General features: G+C 38.5%; 1 long non-coding RNA gene across 1 annotated transcript; it reads right to left on the bottom strand.

Moving 5' to 3' along the window:
• Positions 1-3,245: 3,245 nt before the first annotated feature.
• Positions 3,246-10,765, bottom strand: LOC126078428 (uncharacterized). The gene is made up of 3 exons (XR_007518036.1): positions 10,713-10,765; positions 9,738-9,774; positions 3,246-3,256 (listed from the first exon to the last, which is right to left on the bottom strand). It is a non-coding gene; the product is annotated as an uncharacterized LOC126078428 (long non-coding RNA).
• Between the last annotated feature and the right edge of the window lie 2,061 nt (positions 10,766-12,826).

The raw sequence follows: 12,826 nt of genomic DNA, 5'->3' as shown, positions 1-12,826 counted from the left end.
TTGTTCTTAAACCTTTTTTCTCACCAAGTGTGTGGAGAGATTTTTTAATTTATTTTTAGAGTTGCGTAGTATTTCATTGCATAGATGCACCAACCAATTATCCAACATAATTTACATAGACACCCAACTTGTTCCCAGTCTTTTACTATTACAAACAATGTGGCAGTGAATAACCTGTATAGACATCATTTTGCACATATGCAAGTATATCTGTAGGATAAATTACCAGAGGTGAAATTGGTGGGTCAAGAGGTGTTTCCATTTGTGATTTTAATAGATACAGCCAAAGAACCTTCAATAGTGCCATCAAATTTCCACTTTTCCTCAACAATAGGGACTTTTAACAAACATTTAGACTTCTGCCAATCTGTAGGTGAAAAAAAAAAGATATCTTGATACAGTTTAATTCATGTTTCTTATTATGAGCTTAATTAAGAATATTTATATTTAAGAGCCAAATGTGTGTTTTTTCTTCCCAACCTTTGTTCATAATTCTTTTGAGTTCTTGGCCTTTTTTAATCATTGATTTCTAGAGAATCTTTATGAGATTAACCCTTCTTCTAGAATGTGAGTTGTATCTCGGAATTGTCTTTATCTTTTAACTTTCTATACAGTTTTTGGTTATTAACAAGAGTTTTATTTTTGTGTGCCAAATTTATTAATCTGTTCTTGGCTTCTAAAATATCAATAAAATTAAAATTCATGAATAGCTCAACATGATAAAATGCGTTTACGTCTTCCCCAAATTTAGCATCATACCTATTTAGAATATATGAGATGTAGGAACAAAACAAGAATGCCCAAAATCATCTCTATGATTAATTAACAGTGTACGGAAAGCATTGAGTAACAGGTTAAAAGGGAGAATGAAAACAGAAGTTAAAACATACCTAAGTATAGCCCAAGAAAGAGCAAACCCCTAAGAAAAAATCTTGTAAATACTACTAAAGAACATAAAAGAAAGGAACAAATGCAAAGACATGCTATTTCCTTGGGCTAGAAGACCCAACATCATAAAGATACCAATTCGCCTTAAGTTAACTCAGGCATTTTGTAAATAATCCTCTCCAAAATAACAGCAAGGCTTTTTGTGTTTGTTTTTTTTTTTTTTCTTATTTTGTTTTAAGAAATAGAAAAATGGTTGTCAAGCTCAAATGGAAAAATAAATACACAAGAATATTCAGGAAAACCTCAATGAAGAGCAATAAAGGTAGATTAACTCTATAATATATTAAAAATCTAAATCTTCAGTAATTAAAAGTGTGTCAGTATTACACGAATATTAACAGAGTAATAAAATATTATAAGGAATCCAAAATTAGACCTAAATACATTTGGAAATTTAGTTTATGATAAAGATGGCATCTCAAATTAGTGGTGAAAAGGTGAACTATGCTATAAATGCTGCTGGGACCTCTGGTTATCCATCTAAAACGAGACGTTAGACCCATACTTCATTCATTCCAAGCACCAGACAAATTCAAAATGGATCAATATTCTTGAAATTAAGAGTGGAAGGGAGGGAGGGAAAGAAGAAGGGAGGAAGGAAAAGGGAGGGAGGTAGGGAGGAAAGAAAGAAAGAAGGGGCTAAAACACCACAAATGTGTTGTGGGTATATTCTTTTATAACCTTGAAATTGGGAGGACTGCTTCTAACTATGAAGCAGGTATAATTTTTTTAATTAAATAAAAACATGCTCTGAACGATTCTAAAATCTTAAGAAGAATATTTGCTTAAATAATAAAGTATCAGCCATGTCAAACCTTAAACAGACATTTTCAAGAAATGAATGGTCTCTATTTTCTTTCAAACATGAAGATATATATAAAAATTTTGAAGGACTATAAACATAGAGAGGAATAAAATTTTAAAGGGCCTTGCAGTATGATAGATCACTTTTCTGTGGCCTTTCTTGCCATGGTCTTGTAACTCCCACCCAAGTGATTGGGTGGGACTGTACAAATAAGGTAATTGTGGCCCACAAAGGGGATTGGAGAATGGGAATTCCAGAGCACTTAATTGTGCTCATGGGGGAACCTTTACATAGATCAAGAGGCAGTCGTTGGGACAGAACAAGGGGATACTGATTGGTTTAAAGGCAGCGAAGGTGTGTATCAGGGTTGTGTCTTTTCACCATACCCATTCAATCTGTATGCTGAGATAATAATCCAAGAAGCTGGACTATATGAAGAATGAGGCATCATGATTGGAGGAAGACTCATTAACAACCTGCATTATTCAGATGACACAACCTTGTTTGCTGAAAGTGAAGAGGACTTGAAGCACTTACTAATGAAGCTCAGAGACCACAGCCTTCAGTATGAATTGCACCTCAACATAAAGAAAACAAAAATCCTCACAACTGGACCAATAAGCAACATTGTAATAAATGGAGGAGAGATTGAAGTTGTCAAGGATTTCATTTTACTTAGATCCGCAATCAACAGCCGTGGAAGCAGCAGCCAAGAAATCAAACGATGCATTGCACTGGGTAAATCTGGTGCAAAGGACCTCATTAAGTGTTGAAAAGCAAAGATGTCACCTTGAAGACTAACCCAAGCATCATATGCATGTGAAGCATGACAATGAATAAGGAAGACTGAAGAAGAATGGGCACCTTTGAATTGTGGTGTTGGCAAAGAATATTGAATATACCACTGACTGCCAAAAAAAACATACAAATCTATCTTGGAAGAAGTATAACCAGAATGCTCCTAAGAAGCATGGATGGCGAGACTGCATCTTACATATTTTGGGCATGTAGTCAGGAGGTATCAGTCCCTGGAGAAGGACATCATGTTTGGCAGAGTACAGGGTCAGCGAAAAAGAGGAAGACCCTCAACGAGGTGGATTGACACAGTGGCTGCAACAATGAGCTCAAGCATAACAACGATTGTGAGGATGGCACAGGACCGGGCAGTGTTTCGTTCTGTTGTGCATAGGGTCACTATGAGTCGGAACCAACTTGACGGCACCTAACAAGAACAAACAACACTTCTCTACTAAACCCCACAGTAGTGAGTATTGTCTGTGAGTTCTGTGTAGCCGTTGCAATGAATTATCGAACACAGCAGAGAAGTAGAGGGTGCCATGGGAGGGATGGTTGGTATCAGAATTGGTAAAGATGGCAAGAGAGAGAAGGCATGTCTGACCTCCACCTCACAGGAATCAGCATTGGTGATTAGATCTTGATTTTCCTTCCACTTTGTGAAGTTAGATGAGGTCAGGTGACTCTGGCATGCCTCCAGTTGAAATACTGAAAAAAAAAATTGAGATGTCTTTCAAATTGAGTATGTTGTTGTTGTTATTACGAGTCATTGAGTTGATTCCAACCCATAGCAACCCCAAGTACCACAGAACAAAACACTACGTGGTCCTGGGCTACCGTCACAATCATTGTTATGCTTGAGTCCATTGTTGCAGCCACTGTGTAGATCCATTTCATTGAGGGTCTTCCTCTTTTTCACTGACTCTCTACTTTATCAAGCATGATGTCCTTTCCCGGGGACTGATTCCTCCTGAAAACATGTCCAAAGTATGTGAGACAAAGTCTTGCCATCCTTGCTTTTAATGAGCATTCTGGATATACTTTTTCCATGACTGATTTGTTTATTCTTCTGGCAGTCTGTTATATATTCAATATTCTTTGTCAACAAAATAATTCAAAGGCTTCAGTCTTCCTTATTCATTGTCCAGCTTATGCATGCATATGAGGTGATTGAAAATACCATGGCTTGGGCCAGGTGCAACTTAGTCCTTAAAGTGACATCTTTGCTTCCCAACACTTTAAAGAATTTTTTTTGCAGTAGATGTGCCCAAAGCAACGCACCCTCTGATTTCTTCTCTGCTGCTACCATGGGTATTGATTGTGGATACAAGTAAAACAAAATCCTTCACAACTTCAATATATTTTCTCTGTTTATCATGGTGTTGCTTATTGGTGCAGCTGTGAGGAATTTTTGTTTTCTGTATGTTGAGGTGGAATCCATATTGAAGGCTGAAGTCTTTGATCTTCATCAGCAAGTGCTTCAAGTCGTCTTCACTTTCAGCAAGCAAGGACTTGTCATGTGCATATCCCAGGTTGTTAATGAGTCTTCCTCCAATCGTGATGCCATATTCTCCTTCATATAGTATATTTTAGAAAGGACATGGATTACAGTGATGTAGAATCAAAAGATATGGGTTCAAGTTCTTAATCTTTCACTTACCAACCACAACTAATCTTTCTGAGACTTAGTTTTCTAATCTATGAATAGGATTAATAGAATAATTCTTCTGCATGTCACTAGGTTATTGTTTTGATCAAACACTGTCCAGTCTTAAGCCATCTTCATGATCATTAGTAAGCTTGAGTCTATCATTATGATCCATTCGATTTTCACTAATTTTAAGAAGTAGATCGCCAGGCTTTTCTTCCTAGTCTATCTTAGTCTGGAAGCACCGTCCAACATGGGTGAGCCTGCTGATGGTGTAGCCTTCAGCATCATGACAACACATAAGCCACCACAAGACAACAAACTGACAGCTGGTGGGAGCAGTAATTAGAACAAATTTTTACTGTTAATGAAACTGCACTCTATTGATTTCAGCCTTTTTATTTAAAATTAATTTGGATGAATATATAGAGAAAGCATATTCCAAATGGCAAATTGTCACCTGCAAGAGGCCAGTGGAAAGACGCAGCCATGGGTACCCTAAGGAACTGAAGGCAAACCCTTGTTTTCCATCACCAAAGCCAGTCTGTGTAGCAGAGTGCACAACAAAGACTTTTGGCTGGGATGCCTGAGCTACCAAAGAAGCAAAGAAGGCACCCGTCTCTTTTCTCACACTTGCCCACCGCTCCTGTGTTCAAACCTCTGTATCAATCACTTCCAAGGAGTCACGCTAACGGTAAAGGGAGGAAGACGACCGCTTTCCCCTCTCAGTTTTAATAATGGAGATGATGGAAATTTCAGGCACTATGTGTGACATACCCTGACAAGAAAAAGGCATTTTCAATTAAGGATGCAAGGAGGGAGTAGTGGCTTTGGCTTTGCTTTGGAATCTTAACTCTAATAGGCGAGCAGGGCCAATTCAGTCCCAGTAGTCCTGCATAACAATACCCATATGGGTTCTTTATTTCTAGACAAAAAAATGATTTGCTGAGGATGAAGGAGCTCATCATCTGTAATGGAAAAGATAGATAGTTTACTATATGTATGTTTACATACTTTAAAGGACAGATAGTGGATTCTGATCATATTGTTTCCTCAAGATAATAAAATTAAAAACAAACCACTCCTCTAAAAAAAGGGAGGGGGGGGAACGCTGTGTTCAAGAAAATTAATTTGTTCAAATTAGTTTGAATCCTTTCCACTATGTTGCTCTGTTTTTATCCCACATAGTCTTCTCCATTCTTTGTGGTATACATTACTTGCTTTAGAAAATTCTTCTCCTGTGTTTACCCATTTGTGCAAAGGGTTGCTTTTATCAATTGGATTATTTGAGCAATTATTGGCTAAACTCTAAATAGAGCTCAGCTTTCCTCCGACATGCTCTGCAAGTTGCTGGTGCCTCTGTTGACACCTAGAATGACTTGGATTAGCACTCTGCTACTCTAACTTGAAGGTTCTGCTTTTGAGTTTCACCTACTACCAGTGGTATGCTGGAGTTGGCTTGCACTGCTTGCCAGAGCCAATTAGGTGCATCTCTTTCCAAAGCTAAGTTCAGCAGCACTGTGGTGGTAGCTTAAAATTGGCCAGGGCAGAAGTATTAACACCATAAAAATTGGCAAAAGCTAAAAACTAGGATTTTTCCCCCCAGAGAGCCAATTGTTAACTATTTACCAATACACCTGACTAACTACAGTGTTCTTTCCAGGGGAACCACTGTTCTCTGGTAAGTTGTGGTGAAAGGGTCACCTTGAACATGTTTTGGCAGACAGACTTACATCCTACTTGCAGTACAAACTGAAAATGCGTGCCTACTCAAAGCAAAACTTAGAAACAGGTTTTATCTATGTCTAACATCTGTTGCACATAGGGTTGCTATGAGTCAGAACTGACTTGATCGCACCTAACAACAGCAATACCATCTGATATCCCCCTGAATCAGAACCTTGAGCTGTTAACTATATAATCACCTGTGGGACTGCTGAGAACCCATTCTTGAAAGACATTCACATTTCCTGATGGCATCATAAATTGACTCCAGTTTTTTGGACTGAGTTTTTTTGTTTTGTTTTGTTTTCTGTTTTTAACTTTCCCCAGTGCAGTAGGATCAGCAGGATTTAGTGACAGCTTGCTGATGGTGAAGTTGACGGACTGAGTGATTATAGCCAGATATGAGCAGGTTATCATAGTGTGCTATTTTCCGTACCCCCCTACTCGCAGTGAGCCAAAAGTTCAAATGACAATTTGCAAGGCTTAGAATACAGAGGGTGGGGATTTGGAGAGGTGAATGGCCACTGCTCAATGATAAACTAATGAATTAGGAACCATTACTCTAGACAACAGTGGGCAAGGAATATTGGTGCAAAGAAGATACCATGCCTCCTTTCCCTGCCCCTGGCTTTCAGCAAATATGGTGATCGGAGAGCCCAAAACATTTTCTTTTTCAAATTCCAGACAAGTTAAAATCTCCCTTCACAGATATCCTACAATATTCCTTTTCCTTTGTATGTTTTGCTGCTGAGTAGGTAACAGAGCATCAGCAAGTGAACGCAGTTACCTGTGAGGCTACATCCAAGATGGAAATCTGAGAAGAAAGTAACATCAGCTTGTTTTTCCAAAACTTCAAGACTATCTCAGATGAGAAATGAATAAGAAAAGGGTTACATATCATAACTTTACTATCCTGTGGCTTTAGGCTTTTTTAATTTTTTGTTCTTGATATTGTTCTTTAGACCAATTTGGTCAAAATTAGAAACATAAAGAGTACAGAGACTGTTGGTTACTGGTAGATAACCAACACCAAACCCTAGCTGGTTGCTATCGAGTCGATTCCGACTCATAGCAACCCTATAGGACAGAGCAGAACTGCCCCATAGGGTTTCCAGGGAGCAGCTGGTAGATTTGAACTGCTGACCTTTTGGCTAGCAGCTGAGCTCTGAACCACTGCACTGGTAGATAACCAAAAAACAAAAAAATCCAAACCCATTGACTTCAAGTCAATTCTACCTCATAGCGACCCTGTAAGACAGAGTAGAACCACCCTATAGGGTTTCCAAGGAGCAGCTGGTGAACTCCAACTGCTGACCTTTTGGTTAGAGGCTGAGTTCTTAACTACTGTGCCACCAGGGCTCCAATAGTAACACTCAAAAGGGGCTACCTATTCTGCTCTTGGGACATAATTCTTCACCTAAGTCACACAGCAACAGAGATTTTTTTAGGAATAAACATGATGGCTCCTCACTCACTAGGTTATCATGCAGTCTACCAACGTCAGAGTCATCCCATGTACGGTGAGGTACTGTGATGCCCCTTGGACTCTGCATTCTGAAACAACCCCAGGTGAGTCAGTGACTAGCACTGCGGAGGAAATTAGAAAGACTGCTGTACTGGATATGTTTTCTTAGTCCTCCCAGAACTACTTTACGTCCTTTTCAATCCTGCTCTGTGCTTTGGAAAGTGACCAGTATAGATGTTGTCAACAAATTCCCTTTACCCTCTGCCTTCTGGTTAGGTTTACTGGTAGAGTGTAGCCAAGGACTAGAGGAGAATGAAGCTAAGGTATTTATTCTCCCGAATACCCCTGCCAGGTCACTGTGGGCAGATTGTGTCCCTCTGTTGCAGTAAGCAGCCCTATCTATATAGATACCCTCTCTGAGCTGCTGTAACTTCTCTTATTTGACCTTTAGGCACGGAGTGGCAAAGGCTCCCTCTTCTTTCTAGAAACTGGTTACTGTAACAATCCTTATCATTTTCCTAAATACTGACCACAGCTTTGTAAACAATCCCTTATTAAACTCTCCTTTATTAGCCCATTTGTGCCATCTGTTTTCTGCCAGGAATGAGACAGTCGCATGTGCCAATTAGGGTCAAGGACATAGCTGATCCAGGCGATGCCCGTAGATGACCCAGCTGATGATCCATCATCTGCATCAGCTATGCCCAAAATACCAACTCTTCCACAAACCCCCAGGCCAAGTTACTGTGCTCTAGTACATTCCCACCTCGGGGTGTTCGTATTTTCTCTTCTGAAGAGCTCTTTCCGCTTTTCTTCACATGACTGGCTCCATCTCATAAGTCTGAATTCATTTTGAACATCACCTTTTCAGAGTCCTCTCCTGTATAAAAGAACTCCCTCCTTTTCCTTGCCATCACTCTCTTTTATTTCTTCTAACATTTCCCAGATTCTGTATGAATCTTTATTCGTTCAGTTTATTGTCTATCACCCACATTTAGTCCACCAGGTCAACGATGTTGGGAATCATGTATGCCTTATTACATCTCTAAACAAACAAACAAACAAACAAAACGACAACAAAAAACCACTGCCATTGAGTCATTTCCAACTCGTAGCAACCCTATAGGACAGAGTAGAACTGTCCCATAGGGTTTCCAAGGAGCCGCTGGTAGATTTGATCTGCTGATCTTCTGGTTAGCAGTGGCGCTTTTAACCATTGCTCCACTAGGTCTCCTCTTACACCTTCTATGCTCACATATGCGACTGGTATATAGCAGGTTCTCAAGAATTAGATACATTCACTTATCAGTCCCTCACTACTCCCTTCTTCTCTTCATCCACACAAACACACACACACACCCTCTCCACCATGCACATATTCCTTTAAGATTACACACAAACAATTTTTAATAGCTGATTTCCACAAGCTGCCATGGATGCTATATTGATTTCATTTATAAAAATGGTTTTGGGTGCAGTGGGCATACTGTACTATTTTCCTGTCACCTAGAACCTTCAAGCTCCCTTTGACTAAGGCAATGAAGCAATAAATTATTTTACTAACAAGGAGTGTTCCACTTTCAGTGAAGGACTTGGGCATTGTGGAAAGGTGGTCTCAATCATTGATTTATTCAGCCAATTTCTATTCTTTTACATAAAATGTGGAACATCAATAGAATGCTTAAGGATAATCATAGAACACTTAATATTAAGTGAAAGAAAGACCAAGGAGATGTGGATGAGAATTGAAAGACTTTGAAGTCCACACGAGGAAGGATTTGGTCATTTGCCTTCCACCTAGAATACATAATTAAGATGACTTTGGCTCCAGTGGGGCACTTGGGGACTGTAGAAGGATTGAAACTTTTAAGGATTTAAAACATGTCTACAGTTGTCTCTGCCTTAATTACATAAGGGGAAAGCTTTTATTTTAACTCTGGCCAAGGAAACCCTAGTCGTGAAACTGTTTTTATTTGATGAAATGTTTACTCTCACAAGAAAGAGGCAGGGCTGTGCACATTTGATGAGCCAGCATTGAAGTGGTTATACATGAGCGGAGGGAGAGATCCAAGGACTGGGCATGGAAAAGTTGCCAAAATTATCATGACACTGAGGTCACAGATCAAATCCATGACCTTCTTGCAAATCTTGGGAAATTCATGTTTATAAAATACATGGCACAATCAAGAAACTTCTAAGGACTTTCTCCAAACAGTCATATATTCCACACTGCTAAATTGTATATTGCAGTGAATAAGATGTTAATGTTTCAAAGACTTTGAAAGCAAACATGCTTACATATGCAGATTTCAGTTATAAAGAAGCCCTCACTCTAAATCAACTGTGCATACCTTTTCTTTGCACAAATGTAGCCAAACTTCCAAGCAGCTGAAAGATAAAGACAAATACTGAAAACAAAACACAGTATCAGAGCTAAGAGAGATTTGATTCACGTTCTGAGGGCCCATGCCACTTCTGACTGCCATGAGATGTTTACTCTTCATGAAGGAGAGAAAGAGTGAGCATTGATTATGAGCTCACTCAAAAGGCTCTTGCACCCAATAAACTGTGTTGTATTTAGGAGGCCTGGTTGGGAAGGGCTGAGACCATCCTATCAGCATGACTGTGCTGGAGGTTATGAGATAATCTTGCATGGCCAAAAATATTATTACTTGATCATTAAAAAACCTCATTTTGCAATGCTGGGATGATGAAGATAAATAATACATGTGCAATTAATGACTATGTCTAGGGTCTGAAATTCAACAACCTTGAGGTCTAGTCTCAATTTATCCACTGTTTTGCCAAGAAACCCAGAACATTCATACTCTCCCTCAGTTCCCTCACTCAACTTCAATCATCTTCTATGTACAAATCACTTTCCTAGAAGATGGTGGACACCAAGATTAATAAGAAGTACATCCTTCGATAAAGACTCCAACACAGAGACAGTAACATGAGTTAATACAGACAGGGAAACACTAGAATTAACTATGTATGGAGGCACCAAGTTTTAGAGGGGAGTGAAAACAAAAGATCTATACAGCCAACCCCCCTATCTTGCTCTCACAAAAGCCACTACAAGCTGGACATTATAATTTTGTATACTCTTGATTTCTATTTATTGATCGCTCCCATATGCTTGACACTTAAGTGAAAGCACAGTTTTCGGCCTTATGCAAATTTAATTCCAATAAAAAACCAAGTCTGATTTCCATGAGATATAAGACTTACCATTTCTGGAGAAAAAAAATGGTTCACAGATGAAAAGTATGATTGAAATTGTAATCTTTATGCAATCATTTTGTAATCTGTTACAAACTCACCTATGCAACCTTGTTGATTGCCGTGTGGCATGACGTTAAGAATTTCATTCTCCTTTGGATTGTATCTCCAACTATAAGCTATTAGAAGAGAAAACCTTAGATTTACGCTGATGGATTAAGAATATATAGCACTAAAAATTAAGCATATTGGACGTTCAAAAAATCTTTTTAGGCAGCGTTTGATTTTCATACGAATCTGCATCTGCCAGTATAATCTCTAATTAAAGTGGAAACAAGAAAAAGTTTTAAGGTAAACTAAAATACATTTAATGCACATGGTATGGGAAATTGATCACAAAAAGAAACAAAAAGTTAAAATTTTGAATTATACCTGTATGTGTCCTACTGAGTCTCCTGTACCCAGAAGAAGGTCCTTGCACCTAACTCATTAAACCAAGGAATTAATCGATTAGTCTCTGTGACAAAATGATGAGCACAAAGAACTTAAAATATGAGGTAGTTTAGCTCTGCCTCATGAGAGAAATAATATGATCTGTTTGGCTCAAAAACAATCTGTAGGCATTCAGCCAGCATTTGCACATCCAGGACAGGGAGTAATAGAAAGGGGAAAAAAATGAGGTAATAAATAAATAAACAAACAAACCACATGAAGGACTTCCATGCTGGAAGCTAGGCCACTCGTTTTTCAAATATGTGCAGGGTCACCCATGGTGGCAGTTGCAGCAGAGATCCCAGATTAAGATAGACTAGGAAGAAAGGTCTGGTGATCTACTTCCAAAAATTAGCTAATGAAAACCTCATGGATTACAACAGGACATCGTCCAACCCGCTTGCTTTGGACACATCATCAGGAGGGATTAATCTCTGGAGAAGGACGCAAAGTTTGGTGAATAGAGGCCCAATGATGCCAAGGGAGACCCTCAGTGTGACGGATTGGCACAATAGCAACAATGATGGACTCAAACATGCTGGCGATCATGACGATGACACAGAACCAGACAAACATTTTGTTCTACTGTCACCATAATTTGGAGTTGACTCAACGGCATCTACCTATCTATCTATCTACCTACCTGTCTGCCTGTCTATGGTGAATTAACCTGTAAGCAAGGTATGCCAGATTTTACCACATCTTGAAATTGTGCACTACAGTTAGCAAGTAAGCACTTGTAAGCCAGTGCTTACCTTGCTTATTGGGTAATCTGTCCTTGTATCTATCTAAATACTGTGCTACTTCCTTCAAAAAAATCTTCTTTAATCCTGAAAAGAACCCTATAAATTAGGTACTATTATTCATTCTACAGATGAGATAAATGAGCAAGAGTAATAAGCAGACAACTCATAAAAAAATAGAGAGAAATAAAACACATTGCTTTTCAGGTCAGAGAAATAAACTACCAGAAATTAAATAATCTTTCAAAATGGTGACATGTTAATTAAACACTTTTACTAAAAACAATAATAAACAAAATATTGACTTAAGGAATCTGTATGTGTTTGCACATATATGCACATTTCCATTGGATGAGGAAATAAAAGCACCTTTCGGAAAAGTATAATGATCAAATTCAGAAAAACTGTTTAACCAAAATCTCCTATAAATGATCTCAACTCTGGGAAGAAACTGCTCTCTAAGGAGCAATGAAATAAGTTTTAGTTTCAACATTCACTGTCTTTTTGTGTTGTTTGTGAACAAACTGAGCTAATTGTTGAATGTGAGAGGTGATGGTTTTATGATATAAATTACTGCCCCAAAATTATTGGTTACTGAAGTCGTCATCTTTTAACCCAACAAGTTAGGTTAAAGCTAGATAAAAGAGAGATGATTCTCACTGTATATTCCCTAAGCTCTTTGTGATCCCCATACGTCTCTGTGACAGGTAACTTCAATTACCAAGTACACAAACCTGAAACACTGAAGGAGTTTCAAATATCACATAGCATTTCAATATTTAATATGTAGGTTAAGCATATCAGTTTCTGCATATAAAGAGTGACTAGCACGTCATGCATTACAATGTCATACTAGTTCTGAGGAACAACGGCTTTCAATTTAAAGAATAAAACACCCTCCAGCTGAAGAGAATTCTCACATTACAATATGTTTAAAAGAATCTATTCCAGTTGTGGTTGGTTGTCTATGAGAAATCTTT

The sequence above is a fragment of the Elephas maximus genome, chromosome 6, assembly GCF_024166365.1.
Source record: "Elephas maximus indicus isolate mEleMax1 chromosome 6, mEleMax1 primary haplotype, whole genome shotgun sequence".
Classification (NCBI taxonomy): Eukaryota; Metazoa; Chordata; class Mammalia; order Proboscidea; family Elephantidae; genus Elephas; species Elephas maximus.
This window is presented reverse-complemented; position numbering and strand designations above follow the sequence as displayed.